Source organism: Spea bombifrons, chromosome 12 (assembly GCF_027358695.1).
Source record: "Spea bombifrons isolate aSpeBom1 chromosome 12, aSpeBom1.2.pri, whole genome shotgun sequence".
Taxonomy (NCBI): Eukaryota; Metazoa; Chordata; class Amphibia; order Anura; family Pelobatidae; genus Spea; species Spea bombifrons.
The window spans coordinates 26,620,041-26,639,747 of record NC_071098.1 but is presented as its reverse complement, the minus strand read 5'-3'; the positions used below and the strand labels follow the sequence as shown (position 1 = coordinate 26,639,747).

Genomic DNA, 19,707 nt, shown 5'->3' with positions numbered 1-19,707 from the left:
AGTTACCAGGCAAGCCCACTATGGGAGAGGGGGCGTGATGGTGGGCGGGGTTTCATCACCAACACCCGCCCCTAGAACGTAAAAATATAACCGTTTGCTACAATGTGGCGCCCTGGCAATAAGACGGAGAGGGAACGGAAGGTTATAGAATCATAGCGTGCACATAAAAAACAAACAGCGACTGTCTAACCCCTGTATTTGGAAGGGAAACCCGTACAGCTAGCTTTCATTGGTTATTAAAAACGCAACTCAAACAGCAGCCGCTATCTGATAGGCGTAGCGGTTCTCTAGTGAGGCGGGATTTCGAAGAGGCGTTCCTTGTGCGGAAAGGATACGCTGTACGCTGTGTCAATCAAAGTGAAGTGGCAGGCGGTGAAGCGTGGCATACGTGCGTATAATAATAACTGCGCAATATCTGGACAATAACTACTCCTATCACTCTCGGACATTGTCCGCGTCTGGCTTATTAGAGAGCTTGTGCTCCTACGCGTATAAATGCCAATTTTAGTATGGCTAGTTCGTTTAAAATGAGGTAATATCTTAAAACAATGGCTTGTCATTTACTTTCAATAATGCCATCTGGTAGAACCCCCCCCTGACGTTACAAACAGGCAAAGAGGGTCACTTGGGTGTAGGCTGGGCCTGACTGGGTAGCCAACGTTCTGTTAGCCTTAGGCCTTAAATTGCAATGGCTGATTTTATCGCTCCTTCACATTACTTGCCCCCAAGTGGTTGTTTGGGGGGTGTGAGGAATAGACAGGGCCTTCCCAGAAATATTTATGTCACTCCTACGAGGAATTAAAATCTTTGGTGCTTATGTATTACCCGGGCGCCGTCTCAACTCATAGTGCCCCGCGGGCAATCGGCACCCTTGTGACGAGCTCTGACTACTGCCGTGGCAATGGGACTTATTAAAGTGCCGGGGTGTGGGAACTTTGCTAGCAGTGGTTTAATGGGTCTGGGTAGTTGGCGTGTGATGGGCAGCCCCGGCAGCCCCATAATTACGCAGTTCAAAACAATTTCTTGCTGGTTCTATACATATTAGAAAAATGGAGTGTTGGTAGAAACACAATGCCGAGTAGTAATTCAATAAAGATATTTTTAGTATTAAAAGACAGAGATAACTATCATACGACAGCAACTCGATGCATTTAGGCATGTGGACGTGGTTGAGACAACTTTCTGAAGTTCAAACCGAGCATCAGAATGGGGAAGAAAGGGGATTTAAGTGACTTTGAGCGTGGCATGCTGGTAGTTGGTGCCAGACGGGCTGGTCTTTCAGAAACTGCTGATCTGCTGGGATTTTCACCCAAACCATCCATAAGATTTACAGAGAATAATCCAAAAAAGAGAAAGCGAGCGGCAGTTGTGTGACGGAAATGTCTTGTTGATGTCAGAGGAGAATGGCCAGACTGGTTCGAGATGACAGAAAGACAACAGTAACTCAATTAACCGCTCGTTACAACCAAGGTATGCAGAATACCAGCCCTGAACGCACAACATATCGAACCTAGAAGCAGATGGGCTACAGCAGCAGAAGACCCCACCGGGTGCCGCTCTTGTCAGCCAAAAACTGGAAGAACGTTGCCTGGTCTGAGGAGTCTCGATTCCAGCTGCGACATTCAGATGGCTGGGTCAGACTTTGGTATAAACAACATGAAAGCATGGATCCATCCTGCCTTGTATCAATGGTTCAGGCTGGGGGGGTAATGGTGTGGGGGACATTTTCTTGGCACACTTTGGGCCCCTTGAGCATCGTTTAAATGCGGCAGCCCACCTGAGTATTGTTGCTGACCATATCCATCCATTTATGACCACAGTGTACTCATCTTCTGATGGCTACTTCCAGCAGGATAATGCAAAATGTCACAAATCTCACATCATCTCAAACTGGTTTCTTGAACATGACAATGAATTCACTGAACTCCAACGGCCTCCACAGTCACCAGATCTCAATCCAATAGAGCACATTTGGGATGCGGTGGAACGGGAGATTCGCATCATGGATGTGCAACCGAAATCTGCAGCAACTGCGTGATGCCATCATGTCCGTATGGACCAAAGTCTCTGAGGAATGTTTCCAGCACCTTGTAGAAAGTATTCCACGAAGAATGAAGGCAAAAGGCCGGTACTAGCAAGGTGTACCTAATAAAGTGGCCAGTGAATGTGTGTGTGTGTATATATTTATATATATATATGTATATATAGCAAAAAATACATGGACATTATGAATTCATATTTACTATTGATATATAAATGGCTATATTTGAATGATGAAGGATTCAATGAAGATTACATTTTCATTTCAAACATGGTTATTAATAATTAAAAAAAAAACATTAAAATTCAATTTTGGATTTCAAATATGATTATTGATTATAAGAGATATTGTGAAATGGAATATTTTATACTTTTTGTTTTTAAGATGAATCATATAAGTAAGCAACCAATGTAACATATATACTTAAAATATACTCATTTATACCATATGGAGTAAATTGTAATTTAAAAAAATTCAAAAGGACAAGTATTATTTTCCTACTGATTTAAGTACATTCCTTACGCATGGTTAGTTATTGTTTTATCTCACAATGTTCTATTCATCTTCAATGTTAGGAAAGGTTCTTACACTTTACAGAGCAGACCCTGCTCTGTCAAGTAGGCTCAATTCACCCTCTAGCGGTTGAAGAAGGGATAATCTAATACATGTCAGTGGTGGTTGATTCTTCTCTAGAAAAAAACTCTTATGGTCAAGGATAGAATGTATGACTTTTTTTTTTAAATAATTAAATCTCCAATCTTACATGAAGGTTCTGAATCCAAAGTGAAGACAGAAACTTCCTGATAGCGTTGCTTAGTACAATGCTCCTGTGGTTCCCAGTCTCTGTTTACTGGCTTGGTTCCTCCAGCGTTCGTGGGTTGGACAGAGCTGGCGGCAGACGTGTACGAAAAAGTAGTAATCAGGTGACCACTGGTATACCAGTCCCAAGTAGGCAGAAGCATTCTTCCTTGCAAACAGTTGAACTACCCCTACCACGGGTCATTTTGTAACAATTACAACTAAGTACTCACTGGTTTTTTTAAATGCTTTAACACGTCATAGCTGGTCTTTCAGTATAATACAATATTCTCTGGCTTTTTATCCTTGAAATCCATGGACCACTTCCTCACCACTGAGGAGAGATGGTTAATGTGTAGCAAATATTTCCTTATTTCAGATCCAGTGATGTTCCAGGCGCAGTCTTTGTTATCCGATTTCAGGACAACCTGCTTAAGATGGCTGAAAAACAGATATAGTTCTTGTTTAATCTGATGTTTTCTTCCGTTCTTGGGAAAACATACCTTCAGTTCCTTTTCAAAGTTTTCAAATTGTGCCTTTAGCTGAACCCAGTTCTCCTTCTTATATCCAAGTTTATTGTGATTTTTCTTCAGGAATAATTTTATTTTCAAGAGGACCTGTTTGATGATGTTGGCAGCCTTAACCTGGGTTTCTGTAGATGTCACCTTCTGTTGGAAAAGATGTTCTATAGAAGGAAGCATTCCGACATTCTGACATTCTAAAGACTCTTCACCAGGACTCATCAGATGAAAACGTTGGAGAAACTTCTTATTCTGTATCTCTTGTTGTAACTGAAGCCACTTGCATTCTCGGGAGTAGGAATAGGTGGCGACACACAGCAAAAGTAAACATGTCAAAGAAGAAATAGTCATTCTCTGAGATTGTCTTATGTATGTCTTCTACTCTACTATTACATGACACGTTTAATAGATCAAAACTGATGTGAAGTCGGGAACTGTTGTCATCCGATCATTCGTATTTTTCTCTCGTTCAGCATTTTAGGAGTGAATCATACAGAACATCATGTTGACCGGTACAGGTATAGGTGTGACTCATGAAAGCATAGTATGATATACAGTAACAATTTAAGTTTTAGCATAATGAACGCGTGCCACTTGTCTGACTCAGACTCCCCGGGGATTTTTCCCGATAGTAAAAGTATAGCTACAGGAGATATTTATAACAAGAGGGAGAAAATGGACAAACAAAGAAACCAGGGGTATGGACTATCGTCAGTGGACCATCATAGTTGTTATACAATTTCACATTGTCTGGTTAGTGCGATAATGGCCTAGCGAGTACATAGTAAGTAAGCGAACACCTCCAGGGCAGTACAGGTTATAGATTATATAGATCTGGTCGATCATTATGGCAAGCATATAATTATTTCTTAATTTTGATTATGCTTTTGTACAGCTTTGACATGGAAACATTTCTACTTTTGATTCACTCCATGGGGGGCATGAAGTGAATTGAAACGAAATAAAATCTGTCTACTCACGCGTATAAACCTTCTTAACCAGAACCAGAAGGACCGTGTTAAAGTCAGATCAGAATCCAGCAGGAGAGTCAGAACAAGCCAGGCCAACACAGGCAGTGGAAGAGCCAAATCAGGAACCAAGGGACGAAGTCAGAAGCAAGCCAGGTCACAATGGGTTAATCCAAAGCAGAATGCTGCTAGAAGGAGAACAGGGCCAGATAAACTGCAATGCAAAGGCCCTGACTGGAGGAGTAAGCAGGTACTCGGGGGGGAGTTACACCCAGGTGAGCAGATGCAACTTAGCATACACAGTTCTGTGTTCTGACAGATGGCCTCTAGAGGCTACAGCGGATATGGCACCTATAGACAAATACAGAGTCTGGGCAAACAGGGTACAATCCAGACACTAGTTTTCAGAAAAGTATGGTTTGATAAGGGTAAATTGAATTGGCTGGGTTGAAAGATATGCCCAAAAGGACATGAACGCAAACTGGCTAGATGTGAAAATTCCCCCCACAAATGCAGACAACCCTACAAACACAAAAAGGGTGATATCACTGTACTCAGGAAATGCTGCTAAATACATATTGTGGTGTTCTTTGGCTGTGAGATATACAGGGGCTGTAAATTCATACAGTAATTACAATGTGTGGTAAAAACACAAAACAATACTAACAGAAACTACGACAAAGGATAGTGATAAAATTAGTGAATGGGCAAAGCCCAATTATAAGCATTTGAAATACTGTGAGGCGAATTGTATCGGTCAGCTTCCAAGATATCCCAAATAGGAGGGCAACACAAGTCGACTGCTCAGCTGGTCAGGACAATCGGCCATAAGCTCATAAGGTTGATGATAAAATAGTAAAAGCTGGCCCTACGTATTTCATCTATATAATATTTCATCTGGGGTTTAAAATTACTTTTTTGGCAGAAAAAAAACAAGAAAAATAAAAGTATAGTTGGAATACGGTGACGGAAGCCTACAAATACACAAGTGCTGGTGTTTTTTAAGGGTTTTATTTCTTAAAATAAAGTTGTTCGGAGGAAGATGTTATCCTTGGATTATGATCAAAGCTATGGATGATCGTCTAAACACTTTAGTGTGGCAGAGAATGCATCTTTACACCTTGGTGATCGGTAATGGACTCACAAATGAGAAGCCACTGAACAGCTTCTGATCTTCAGGAGATATGACCTGATCAGCTTTATCCAGCGATAGTAAGAAAGACTTCTCTCTGTTGTCCGGAGGTGTCTAAAAGAGAAAAAGAGAACACAAATCTTAGAGTGCAAAGACCGGAATTGATACTTTTAGAATTCTGTTTGTTTCATTGCGGAAAGTAACCAAAGGAGCCCTTATTGGCGCCATGCTTATTTCAAAATAACACATATAAGAAATACAGAACTGTTTAACCCCTTAATGACAAAGCCCGTACATGTACGGGCTCAAAATACATTGATTTCAATGGGTTTGGGGATCGCCCATTGTCCTTAAGGGGTTAATTAACACCCTTTATAAGAAATCAAACCAAAAAACTTGCACCATGACACACACAGGGCAGTTGACCACCAATGGGACATCTGTTGGTAAACTTACTTTGACTACAACTGATGATGGAGGATCTACCCGGCCGGCTTCCAGATCTTCCCACACAACAGAGCAGAAGAAAGGATGCGCTCTTATTTCTGTTGGTGAACGAAGCCGTAACTCAGGGTTCTTGCAGAGTAGCTGAAAATAGAAAGAATGCTTGCGATGAAATATTGTAACTGGCATTCAAATAAAAAGCCCTAGAAATTAATATATAGAATAACACAGCTCCTGATTCCTCCCCTCAACTCTACTTCATACTCACTCTTTTCAAGATGTTCTGTTCTGCCGGACGGATCCACTCTGGGTAATCTGGTGAGCCGTGCACCGCCCATCTGGCAATCTCAAAGTTGTCTTTTCCATAATCAAACGGGGTTGTTCCAGTAATCAACTCATACAAAACAACCCCAAATGCCCACCAGTCCACAGAGGAGTTATACGCCTTATTCAAGATCATCTGAAGGAAACCAGAGAAACACGGATTAGAAAACTGTCTACAGTAAAACCCTAATGAGACAGACAGACGGACGGACATATTTCTTACCTCTGGGGGAATGTACCCGATGGTCCCGGCTAATCCAGTCGCTGTTTCATTCTCAAACACGTTTAATAGTGCAAGTCCGAAATCAGCGATTTTCACGTGTCCCTTGCAGTCCATCAGGATGTTGCTGGGCTTGAGGTCACTGTGAAGAGAAACATTCAGAGCTCAATCTATCGTTTAAATAAAAAAAACTAAAGCCAGAGATCCGAGGTCTTTTAGCCCCTCGCTCGGCTGCACGGTGTGAAGCCCCCAGATATGAGACAGGAGGACAGGCCGGTGAATGGAGAGCAGGATATAGGACGCGGCGCAGTACATAGACGGCGATGAAGAAACATTAATGCTTACCGGTGGATGATGCCTTTGCCGTGGAGAAATTGCAGACCACAAACTATCTCTGCAGCAAAGAATCTGTTGGACGAGAGAGAAATTAGCCTTGAATGATTTTCTAAACGCATGACTTCCGATAACGGAAATTAATTTGGCTTATTTAGTAGAAATTTACTAAATTGGGGTTTAATAACTATCCCAACATATAAGAGAAAAACATATCTGAAACTAAATACATTTTGTAGACAACCCCTTAAAATGTATAATTGTGCCGGTTAAACTATTAAATTTCCAGGAGTTTTCAATAAAGGATATTAAACCTTTACCCTTCTGATCCAATATAAACTATTTCAGGGAATAATTTACTGTTTTTCTACGGAATAATCAGTAAACAAGGTTTTTTGAGGGCCATGTAGTAGCTCTTACGTTATGGTGCTGCTATCCAGTGGCGAGTGGTCTATGATGTAGTCTAAGAGGTCACCTCCAGGTAAGTACTCCATGACGTAGTATAGATGGCTCTGTAGAGAGAAGAAAGTTATCAAACATCATCGTAAAAACCGTCTGCACCTCATTCACTGTCTCACTATTTCATCGCAGTATATCGTTACATAGAATGTCTCCAATGGGTTTTGTTAATAGGGTATGAGGTTTATATAGTGACTTTGTTTCAATTCCCTTTACAGAAATTGGGATATGGCCGTAGAACATCTCACTAAGTCTCTTGGGAATCAACATTAAGTTTAAAATGTCTGGGACAGTAAATGATAAAGCTTGGATGATAGGGAAATGTACCTCAGTCTGGAAGGTGGAATAAGCCTGGGTGAGGAAGGGGCATCCTGCTGCCATCTCCAGCACTCGGCGCTCAACAAGAATATCCTCCTTGGTGCTCTTTAAAAGGCTACTCTTTGTAACTGATTTCACAGCAACCTTTTGCTTGGTGACGTCATCAGATGCTAGCAGGACCTGGAAGAGACAATAAAGACAGTGTTCATCCTAAACATTTCCCTTAAAAAAATTAAAAAGAACTCTGCCTATTGTTTCTAGAAATTTGCCAAAAACAAAACATATAAACAGAAGTATAACATTTCTGTAATTTTGGTTATTTAGCATCAGCTTTCAAAAACATAACAGCACTTTTAAATACAGAAACCCGGATAGTCCTACTTACCTTCCCAAAGCTTCCTCTTCCAAGTTCACAAAGAAAGCAAAATCTGTCAAGAGTCGGAGGGGTGGTCACCTGGGGCCTTGAACATTCTGCCTCAACGCTCATCCTCTTTTTGGGGGGTGATGTAGGGCTGGATGAACGTTTTCTTTTCCTGCAAGACATCGGCCTCTCGTTTTCTTCATGTAAGGGTCTTTCCAGCACCTTACACTCCCTCTGGGAAGCAGAGTTCCTTTTCTGTCTCTTGTTCGGGCGCTCTCCACTTCCAGAGTTGGGCCTCTTTTTCCCCTTTCCTCCGAACCTGTTCTTCACCCTTATAAAGATGTTTGTAATGAAGTTTTGCAGTCTTTTCAGGATGGGGACAGGTTGACCTGGTGGAATAACTGTCTCCTGTCCCTGCTGTTGCACAGAAGCCCCATCTGATGTTTTGAGGGATCTGGCTTCAGAATGTTTAGACTCTTTTGGAAGATGTTTCTTCTTGGTGACCACTTTGCTTCCTTGACTCTCTGAACTTTTCTTTCTTTTCATCCTTAAATGCGTTTTGACTCCGCGAGAATTATCAAGACTTCCTTATCGCTTTATCGCTCTGAAGAAATGATACCAGGTATCTCCAGTGACAGAGATTTATGAGGTGTTGTTCTATTGTGACATCATCTGCTGCACACTGTATTGTGACATCACAGAGAGGTGGCACCTGCAGCTAACCGTAAACACTTCATATTTGTACCTTCATAACTATAATGTTTGATCCAAATGAAGACTTTTTCGTATTAGATGTTATATTGTGATATAAAAAGCTTTAAGGCCCAATAAATATGGTTGGGATTACTACAAAACATCGTGAGATTTGTCATGAAAAGAATAATGAGCTCTTTTTTTGCAATATCAGTATAAAATAAAGGTGGTTTAAAAGAGTTTGTGAATTTATTAATCAAATGACTAAATTAGAAGAGGGAGATTAGGACAGAGATGAATGGATCCTTCTCCTTTTATTTGAGATTAGAAAGAATCGTAATCCAGCAGGACCGTTGGAAACATTATTTCTATTTCCAGGTGTTGTAAATGTATTAATGTTTATGAGGTCGCGCCCTCGGATCCCTTTCTGTATTATAAGCAGATTGATAGATTTCACAGACTGCGCCTGTAGCGTGCAGATTGGGATTGGATGCAGGCCGGTTCCTAGCGCCCCGTATCAGAGGGGTAAAAAAATATTTAATTCAAACGTATCCCACTCTGTTCATAGATAGGAGGAGGTATTTCTTTTGGAGATAACATCACGTTGAATTAATTATATATATAATTCTTGTGATTAAATACTGGGGTTGGTCTCTCGTGGTGGGATGATGGACGTTTTCATGGCTGCTCTGAATGTCTTTCAAGACATCTTCATTCTTGTATAAAGATCGTTGGGATGGATCAGCGGTGGGATGATGGACATTTCCACGGCTGCTGTTAATGTTAATGGAAATAATACTTCTGACTCTTTCATTCTTCATTCTGTTATAAAGATCATTCTTATATTGGCCTCTGTAGCAGTGAACTGATTGAGTCACATAGTGATCTCTATTGTACTTAGAGGGAACCCTTGATTCTTTCATGAGAATATTAACCGTCGGTGGACTGTAAATATTTGTTATTTTTGTTCAGATTAATTTTTTCTGTTAATCAACAGTTGGTCAATGCCAAGTTGCTAACTGTTTTCCTCTCTAAGATGCAATAACAAGTAAATGACTATTGAACATCGTGATTAAATGTTGGACCTCCATGGCTGCATTTGTTGAAATTAGGTCATAACGTTGATGATAAAATAGTAAAAGCTGGCCCTACGTATTTCATCTATATAATACTTCATCTGGGGTTTAAAATTACTTTTTTTGGCAGAAAAAACAAGAAAAATAAAAGTATAGTTGGAATACGGTGACAGAAGCCTACAAATACACAAGTGCTGGTGTTTTTTAAGGGTTTTATTTCTTAAAATAAAGTTGTTCGGAGGAAGATGTTATCCTTGGATTATGATCAAGGCTATGGATGATCGTCTAAACACTTTAGTGTGGCAGAGAATGCATCTTTACACCTTGGTGATCGGTAATGGACTCACAAATGAGAAGCCACTGAACAGCTTCTGATCTTCAGGAGATATGACCTGATCAGCTTTATCCAGCGATAGTAAGAAAGACTTCTCTCTGTTGTCCAGAGGTGTCTAAAAGAGAAAAAGAGAACACAAATCTTAGAGTGCAAAGACCGGAATTGATACATTTAGATGAATTCTGTTTGTTTCATTGCGGAAAGTAACCAAACGAGCCCTTATTGGCGTAATGCTTATTTCAAAATTACACATATAAGAAATACAGAACTGTTTAACCCCTTAATGACAAAGCCCGTACATGTACGGGCTCAAAATGCATTGATTTCAATGGGTTTGGGGATCGCCCATTGTCCTTAAGGGGTTAATTAACACCCTTTATAAGAAATCAAAACAAAAAACTTGCCCCATGACACACACAGGGCAGCTGACCACCAATGGGACATCTGTTGGTAAACTTACTTTGACTACAACTGATGATGGGGGATCTACCCGGCCGGCTTCCAGATCTTCCCACACAACAGAACAGAAGAAAGGATGAGCTCTTATTTCTGTTGGTGAACGAAGCCGTAACTCAGGGTTCTTGCAGAGTAGCTGAAAATAGAAAGAATGCTTGCGATGAAATATTGTAACTGGCATTCAAATAAAAAGCCCTAGAAATTAATTTATAGAATAACACAGCTCCTGATTCCTCCCCTCAACTCTACTTCATACTCACTCTTTTCAAGATGTTCTGTTCTGCCGGACGGATCCACTCTGGGTAATCTGGTGAGCCGTGCACCGCCCATCTGGCAATCTCAAAGTTGTCTTTTCCATAATCAAACGGGGTCGTTCCAGTAATCAACTCATACAAAACAACCCCAAATGCCCACCAGTCCACAGAGGAGTTATACGCCTTATTCAAGATCATCTGAAGGAAACCAGAGAAACACGGATTAGAAAACTGTCTACAGTAAAACCCTAATGAGACAGACAGACGGACGGACATTTTTCTTACCTCTGGGGGAATGTACCCGATGGTCCCGGCTAATCCAGTCGCTGTTTCATTCTCAAACACGTTTAATAGTGCAAGTCCGAAATCAGCGATTTTCACGTGTCCCTTGCAGTCCATCAGGATGTTGCTGGGCTTGAGGTCACTGTGAAGAGAAACATTCAGAGCTCAATCTATCGTTTAAATAAAAAAACTAAAGCCAGAGATCCGAGGTCTTTTAGCCCCTCGCTTGGCTACACGGTGTGAAGCCCCCAGATATGAGACAGGAGGACCGGCCGGTGAATGGAGAGCAGGATATAGGACACGGCGCAGTACATAGACGGCGATGAAGAAACATTAATGCTTACCGGTGGATGATGCCTTTGCCGTGGAGAAATTGCAGACCACAAACTATCTCTGCAGCAAAGAATCTGTTGGACGAGAGAGAAATTAGCCTTGAACGATTTTCTAAACGCATTACTTCCGATAACGCAAATTAATTTGGCTTATTTAGTAGAAATTTACTAAATTGGGGTTTAATAACTATCCCAACATATAAGAGAAAAACATATATGAAATTAAATACATTTTGTAGACAACGCCTTAAAATGTATAATTGTGCCGGTTAAACTATTAAATTTCCAGGAGTTTTCAATAAAGGATATTAAACCTTTACCCTTCTGATCCAATATAAACTATTTCAGGGAATAATTTACTGTTTTTCTACGGAATAATCAGTAAACAAGGTTTTTTGAGGGCCATGTAGTAGCTCTTACGTTATGGTGCTGCTATCCAGTGGCGAGTGGTCTATGATGTAGTCTAAGAGGTCACCTCCAGGTAAGTACTCCATGACGTAGTATAGATGGCTCTGTAGAGAGAAGAAAGTTATCAAACATCATCGTAAAAACTGTCTGCACCTCGTTCGCTGTCTCACTATTTCATCGCAGTATATCGTTACATAGAATGTCTCCAATGGGTTTTGTTAATAGGGTATGAGGTTTATATAGTGACTTTGTTTCAATTCTCTTTACAGAAATTGGGATCTGGCCGTAGAACATCTCACTAAGTCTCTTGGGAATGAACATTAAGTTTAAAATGTCTGGGACAGTAAATGATAAAGCTTGGATGATAGGGAAATGTACCTCAGTCTGGAAGGTGGAATAAGCCTGGGTGAGGAAGGGGCATCCTACTGCCATCTCCAGCACTCGGCGCTCAACAAGAATATCCTCCTTGGTGCTTTTTAAAAGGCTACTCTTTTTAACTGATTTCACAGCAACCTTTTGCTTGGTGACGTCATCAGATGCTAGCAGGACCTGGAAGAGACAATAAAGACAGTGTTCATCCTAAACATTTCCCTTAAAAAAATAAAATGTAAACTTTAACAGAACGCTGCCTGCTGTTTCTAGAAATTTGCCAAAAACAAAACATATAAACGGAAGTATACCATTTCTGTAATTTTGGTTATTTAGTATCAGCTTTCAAAAACATGACAGCACTTTTAAATACAGAAACCCGGATAGTCCTACTTACCTTCCCAAAGCTTCCTCTTCCAAGTTCACAAAGAAAGCAAAATCTGTCAAGAGTCGGAGGGGTGGTCACCTGGAGCCTTGAACATTCTGCCTCAACGCTCATCCTCTTTTTGGGGGGTGATGTAGGGCTGGATGAGCGTTTTCTTTTCCTGCAAGACATCGGCCTCTCGTTTTCTTCATGTAAGGGTCTTTCCAGCCCCTTACACTCCCTCTGGGAAGCAGAGTTCCTTTTCTGTCTCTTGTTCGGGCGCTCTCCACTTCCAGAGTTGGGCCTCTTCTTCCCCTTTCCTCCGAACCTGTTCTTCACCCTTATAAAGATATTTGTAATGAAGTTTTGCAGTCTTTTCAGGATGGGGACAGGTTGACCTGGTGGAATAACTGTCTCCTGTCCCTGCTGTTGCACAGAAGCCCCATCTGATGTTTTGAGGGATCTGGCTTCAGAATGTTTAGACTCTTTTGGAAGATGTTTCTTCTTGGTGACCACTTTGCTTCCTTGACTCTCTGAACTTTTCTTTCTTTTCATCCTTAAATGCGTTTTGATTCCGCGAGAATTATCAAGACTTCTTTATCGCTCTACCGCTCTGAAGAAATGATACCAGGTATCTCCAGTGACAGAGATTTATGAGGTGCTGTTCTATTGTGACATCATCTGCTGCACACTGTATTGTGACATCATCAGCAGCACACTGTATTGTGACATCATCTGCTGCACACTGTATTGTGACATCACATAGAGGTGGCACCTGCAGCTATCCGTAAACACTTCATATTTGTACCTTCATAACTATAATGTTTGATCCAAATGAAGACTTTTTCGTATTAGATGTTATATTGTGATATAAAAAGCTTAAGGCCCAATAAATACGGTTGGGATCCCTACAAAACATCGTGAGATTTGTCATGAAAAGAATAATGAGGTCTTTTTTTGCAATATCAGTATAACATAAAGGTGGTTTAAAAGAGTTTGTGAATTTATTAATCAAATGACTAAATTAGAAGAGGGCGATTAGGACAGAGATGAATGGATCCTTGTCCTATTATTTGAGATTAGAAAGAATCGTAATCCAGCAGGACCGTTGGAAACATTATTTCTATTTCCAGGTGTTGTAAATGTATTAATGTTTATGAGGTCGCGCCCTCGGATCCCTTTCTGTATTATAAGCAGATTGATAGATTTCACAGACTGCGCCTGCAGCGTGCAGATTGGGATTGGATGCAGGCCGGTTCCTAGCGCCCCGTATCAGAGGGGTAAAAAAATATTTAAATCAAACGTATCCCACTCTGTTCATAGATAGAAGGAGGTATTTCTTTTGGAGATAACATCAGGTTGAATTAATTATATATATAATTCTTGTGATTAAATACTGGGGTTGGTCTCTCGTGGTGGGATGATGGACGTTTTCATGGCTGCTACGAATGTCTTCATTCTTGTATAAAGATCGTTGGGATGGATCAGCGGTGGGATGATGGACATTTCCACGGCTGCTGTTAATGTTAATGGGAATAATACTTCTGACTCTTTCATTCTTCATTCTTTTATAAAGATCATTCTTATATTGTCCTCTGTAGCAGTGAACTGATTGAGTCACATAGTGATCTCTATTGTACTTAGAGGGAACCCTTGATTCTTTCGTGAGAATATTAACCGTCGGCGGACTGTAAATATTTGATATTTTTGTTCAGATTTATTTTTTCTGTTAATGAACAGTTGGTCAATGCCAAGTTGCTAACTGTTTTTCTCTCTAAGATGCAATAACAAGTAAATGACTATTGAACATCGTGATTACATGTTGGACCTCCATGGCTCCATTTGTTGAAAGTTGCACAGGATGAGAGGCAGAACACTTTTAGGTGGCGGACAACACGCGTCATTGTGTTAGTTATATGTGCATTGTATCTGAATTCTGTATATGATAAATGAGTGGTAGTGATATATTAATCAGAATTATATAGTATATAATTTGTAATTATATATATAATTTGTAATTATTTGTAATAATAATAATAATGTTGGAATTAACTTTCTTATATATTGTGATTTTTTTTTATACTTATAATGAAGTATTTTAAAAATCCTTCACATTTAACGAAAGAAAGGAGACGATTATAGAATTTTATTGGCATAGATACGTCTATACATTAATACTTGGAATGCGCTAACCTATGCCCTGAGGAAACTGTTCGCTCTAAGTTTGGTCGGTTGATGGTCATCCCTCTGAGAAACCTCAACCCCCGGTCTGATTAAAGTATTATCACCAGAAGAGAAATGTTTCCATGTAACAGAATTAGAAAATGACTGGTGTCTCATAAGGTTTAAGGCGCGCAGGTACGCGGTAAAGTGTTGGGGAGACTGAAGGAGTGGAGATGCTATTGGTCTTAATGAAGCGCATCTTCTGGAAGGTCCAAGATTGTAATTTCATTATTTAGGTTAATGAATAAGTGAGTGAGTATTTGGGAACGATCCTACTTTTGTTGTACTTGTGTTAACACTTCTGTAATTTTCAACCAATCCGACTAAAAAGCACATGATCCTGTTGCGTATGGATATATGTTACTGAACAGCTGATTGGCCGCCAGCATTACCTGACCCTTGCAAAAAAGCCCTTAAAATATGAAGGCTGTGTAACCATTGCTATATTTCTTAATGCTTCATACCATATTTTTGTTAAACCCATTGAATTATATCTGAAAGTCTTCACTTGAATCGAATTACCTTTCAAAACCATACGGATCCAAATTATTAACAGCGTGTCCCTGTCCAAATATTTATGGACCTGACTGTTTAGTTCTATAAACATTTATTAAGAGTCTTAACTTGTGACATATGTATCTGTGACCCAAAAAACATTGATTTCTATTTTTTATCTTCCACCAACCTCTTCTTCTTTTTCATATTAAGATAACAAAAAGAAAAAAAACTGCAGGTTGTACAAATAAGATGCTTACCCAGTATGGGTGCGAAACGCGTTAACCTGTATTTGACCTGTATCTTTCTTATTGATTTGATCCAGTAATCAAGATTTCAATATAAACCCCTTAAGGGCAATGGGCGGTCCCTAAAGCCATGGAAAACAATGCATTGTCATTAAGGGGTTAAATACTTTATTACTGGGGGCACATTTTTAAATCTTGCTGGATCCACCCTGCTGGATTTACACAGACTACGGAATTTAAATTAGCGGCGTCTGCAAGCCAGATCTTCCTGTTTTACTTATTGATAAAAGAATACCTTGCCTTTCATGCTATTTGAATGCTTAATGCTAATATTGACATTGTTTGGAGGATCTCTTTTTTCTGGAATCTTAATAGATCTGGATCCTAGATGATGATCCTGGCTCAGGATGTGGACAGCTTGGTGGCCCACAAAGGATCTTGTTTCAAGACATTCTAATTACCTTGAACAAGTAAAAGGTCGTAGGACGTAATTTCGTCAAATAGACAAGCCTCACAACAGAGGTAATGAATGAACTTTAATGAATGAAACAGGTATGGCAATGAATAAGCTTAGGATAGTGATGCTTGATCTAATCTAACATTACAGCGTGTAATCGTCTATTTTCTCCTGGAATCTGCCGTGGAATTACTCTACCGATCACAACCAGCCAGGAATGATCAAATCATGTACATCAAAGAATTCTGTTAAAAAGGAGTCTCAGCTATACATGTACTTTGAAGTTTATGAACTAATGATATCCTGTACACAATAACATTCATATTAACAATTTACTGAATTATTTGATGAATTCACCATACAAATCCTATTGAAAATTCAGAAATATAATATTATTTATAAATACAAATAGAGCCCGCTATCGACTGAATGAAAAGGTATATTGAGCTGCGTGCATGCAAGAATGAAAATGAAAAATACTAGTACGGTATTATATTATTATTATATTAAAATATAAAATTATATATTACGGTTTTAACAAATTACTCGCAAAGTAGCAGGCATTTCAATAAATGTATAAAGCATTTAGGTAAATCCCCCCCCATAGGACTCCAGGACCTTAGCGTCCTCCCACATGTATATACATATGAATTTTTTTTCTTCCATTGTTTAACATATGTATGGCACTATTATTAATATAGAAAACACTCCACTCACCTGTGTCTTTTTTTTCAAGGTTATTATCTATGTATAACTCAATTACTTACATGTGATTTATAACAACCTCTGAGGAAGCCCTTGGGCGAAACGTGTCAGGTTATCGGTTATATCGTTCCGATACCAGATTTTGGTTTCTGGCATGTGTTTTGAAAGCATTTATGTATGTTTCAATATTTGTGTATTTTATTACACTTATTTTTATGTGATTCTATTCTTATAACCCTGTCTTTCCTGTATGTGTTATACACCAGATATTTATTGTATTTCCGGCCCACTCTTGTGTGAGCAATTGGGAACATGTTCACTGGTAGTGGCTAGCTGCGGTTGTTTATTCCACACTGTTTTGTTGGGTTTTTTTTTCTTTTCTTAATATTTTCTATATACTGAAATTTGAGTTACTTCCACAAAGTTGTCATTTTGGGCAAAAGTGGTACAAATATTGTGGTTTAATAAAACATATATTACCACTCACTTTAAATATATTTGCCACAAACATCCGTCTACTGCCATCTTCTGCTTCTTTTATTATTCTCATAATTTAACAATTAATCCTGTAGATGGCAGCCCATTCATAAATTAAGCCAATTTCCCTACCCACAAAGTACTCGCTTACTCGTGCTAATGGAGCCAACTGGACAAAACTTGGGCTGGATCGAACAAATACATTTTGAAAATTGGTGCTAGGCCAATAATTTAATGGTCAGTAAAAGGCGGAAGGGACAACTAAGATAAACTTCCAAAAGCAGTTGTTGCCCAAACAGAGTCAGCTTGGTAGTAAAAATAACCAAAATATTTCCATATTATACCAACCAGGCTCTGGTATCCTGCTTTATAATAAGTGTGGTATGGTTGAGTTCAACGCCAAAGCAGGGCAACATAGAACAACTCCTGCCCATGAACGCTTAGCTCCTTGTACGTCTAGAAGGATCTTGATTCTGGAGGCAAAGTTGCCTTGGCTCAGACTAAGACTTTTTCACCCGGCTCTAGCTGTATGAAATGAGCCATTTGCCCATCAGTGTAGTCCAGTAAGGGTTTTTGCCATACTTTCAGCCAGTCTTTAGAGTCCATATTTGTTTCTCTGGTCATAGACATCCCACACAATGCTGACCAGCACATGGAATATGGTGGCATTTTACACGCGCTGTTCATCGACGTGCGTAATGCAAAACACGGCCACGGTGGTCATCCTTCTAGGCAGGACATTGTTTGACTTCACACCACTAGTTATTTTAACATAAAGAAAGCCATGTAAACTGATCAGTATCTCCCAAGGTTGGAGGAGACTTTAGAGTGTGTGATTGTGTCAATAGAACGTGGTGAGGTGACCTTCACTTGGGTTTTTTCCCATGGAGAGAAAAATTCTGGATCTCCTTCAACTCACCCCAGAAGTCCTTTAAAAATCATGTTTCTAAAATACGTTTTATCATATTATAGGTTCTATGATTTTGGATGTTTGAGCCTGCTTTGGGTCATTGTTGACAATTATTTATTTGTTGCACTGCATGAAGTTCTTGCAGCCGTTTTCCACGGTATCGTTCGGCTCTCGGTATGAGGAAGGTGGGGTTTGACATCAGTGTATTCAAGAGGGTTTTAGTTTCGCAATGACAAGTTCTTTATTAGAAAGGATTCCTGCGAAACGCTTCATTAGTGCCAGTGTTTAAGAGGAATCAAGATGCCTTTATCTCTTTCATCTGTTTTCGCTGTTGCTGGTGAGTACCGGATCCTAACCCTGAAAATCGCTTTCAGTAGCTGCAAGTAATTTTTTAATACTTAAAAGTGATCTTAAGTGAGGAGAAATGTTAGAAGAAGAGGGCATCGTCTTAAACTGGAGGGTCAGAGGCTTAGATGTTAAGTAAGGAAGTTTTACTTTACTGAGAGGGTGGTAGATAAATAGAACAGCCTCCCAGCAAGAGTGGTAGAAGATAATATAGTGAGGAGATTTAAACATGCATGGCAAGACCAACAGGCAGACTAGATGGGCGGAATGGATCTTGTTTGTTGTCATATTCTATGTTAACTATATACTGTGTGTGTGTGTGTGTATATATATATATATATATATATATATATATATATATTCATACACACAAATTACACAAATATTTGCAAAACCTTTATAAATAAATAAATATTCTCTTTGAAATATAAAACTAAGTCAGCTTTTAGAAATGCAGGTATAGATAATCTGAATAAGACATGCAAACCCTGTATTTGGAGGTATAGAGTAAATTACTAAGCCATAAAAAATATAGCATCTCAAACCCAGCAGTGCAGATATAGATCAACTGAAAATGCATGTGCAAACTCAGCACTTAATGTATAGATCAAATGAAAAATGCATGGAAACCCTACATTGCAGGTATAGCTCATAGGACTTGCTCAGCACCCAGATCTATTCTTTATCTGTCTTTTCTTCCCATCTCTCCCCTTACACATTACCCCACTTATCTCTCCCTCTCTCATTCACCTTTATCTCCCTTTAGCTCAGGTTTCCCAAATGAGCTCCCTCTCAGTAACTACCTCCAATTGTGACCCACCACAAGCACAACATAACCCCAAAAGAGCGACGTGGTAGGGCAAAGGATGTCCATAGCAACTCAGTTCCAAAGGACAGATGCCGCACACTTCCAAGGATACGTGGCTACGTTCCAAGCGAGTTTAGCTAACACAAGGAGAAGAGAGGGTCTATGAACCCATAACCCTTCGGAAAGTCAGTTTTACTGAAGGTGTAAAACACAGGGACGGGGTAAAATACACACAAACAGGGCCAGGACATCCCCCCCCCCATACCGTCCAAAGCAAAGTAGAGCAGGAGGGAACTGATGGGGCTGTCACACTTCCCTTTCTCTCTCCTTTATTTGATCTTCCCCTTTCTCATTATCTCCCTCTTTTCCCTTTATCTCCCCCTCTCTTTATTGCTCCCCTTCCATTTTATCCCCTTTCCTCGTTATCTTTCTTCCTCTTTCTCTCTGAGTTATATCTCTCCCCTTTTCCCCATTTCTTTTTCTCATCATCCTATTTCTCATTTTTTCTCACATTCATTTTTCTCACTGTCTCCTCTTCTCTATATCTTTCTC

General features: G+C 39.7%; 1 long non-coding RNA gene across 1 annotated transcript; it reads right to left on the bottom strand.

The window, feature by feature from the left end:
* Positions 1-9,921: 9,921 nt before the first annotated feature.
* Positions 9,922-10,781, bottom strand: LOC128470136 (uncharacterized). The gene is made up of 3 exons (XR_008346015.1): positions 10,739-10,781; positions 10,483-10,614; positions 9,922-10,137 (listed from the first exon to the last, which is right to left on the bottom strand). It is a non-coding gene; the product is annotated as an uncharacterized LOC128470136 (long non-coding RNA).
* Between the last annotated feature and the right edge of the window lie 8,926 nt (positions 10,782-19,707).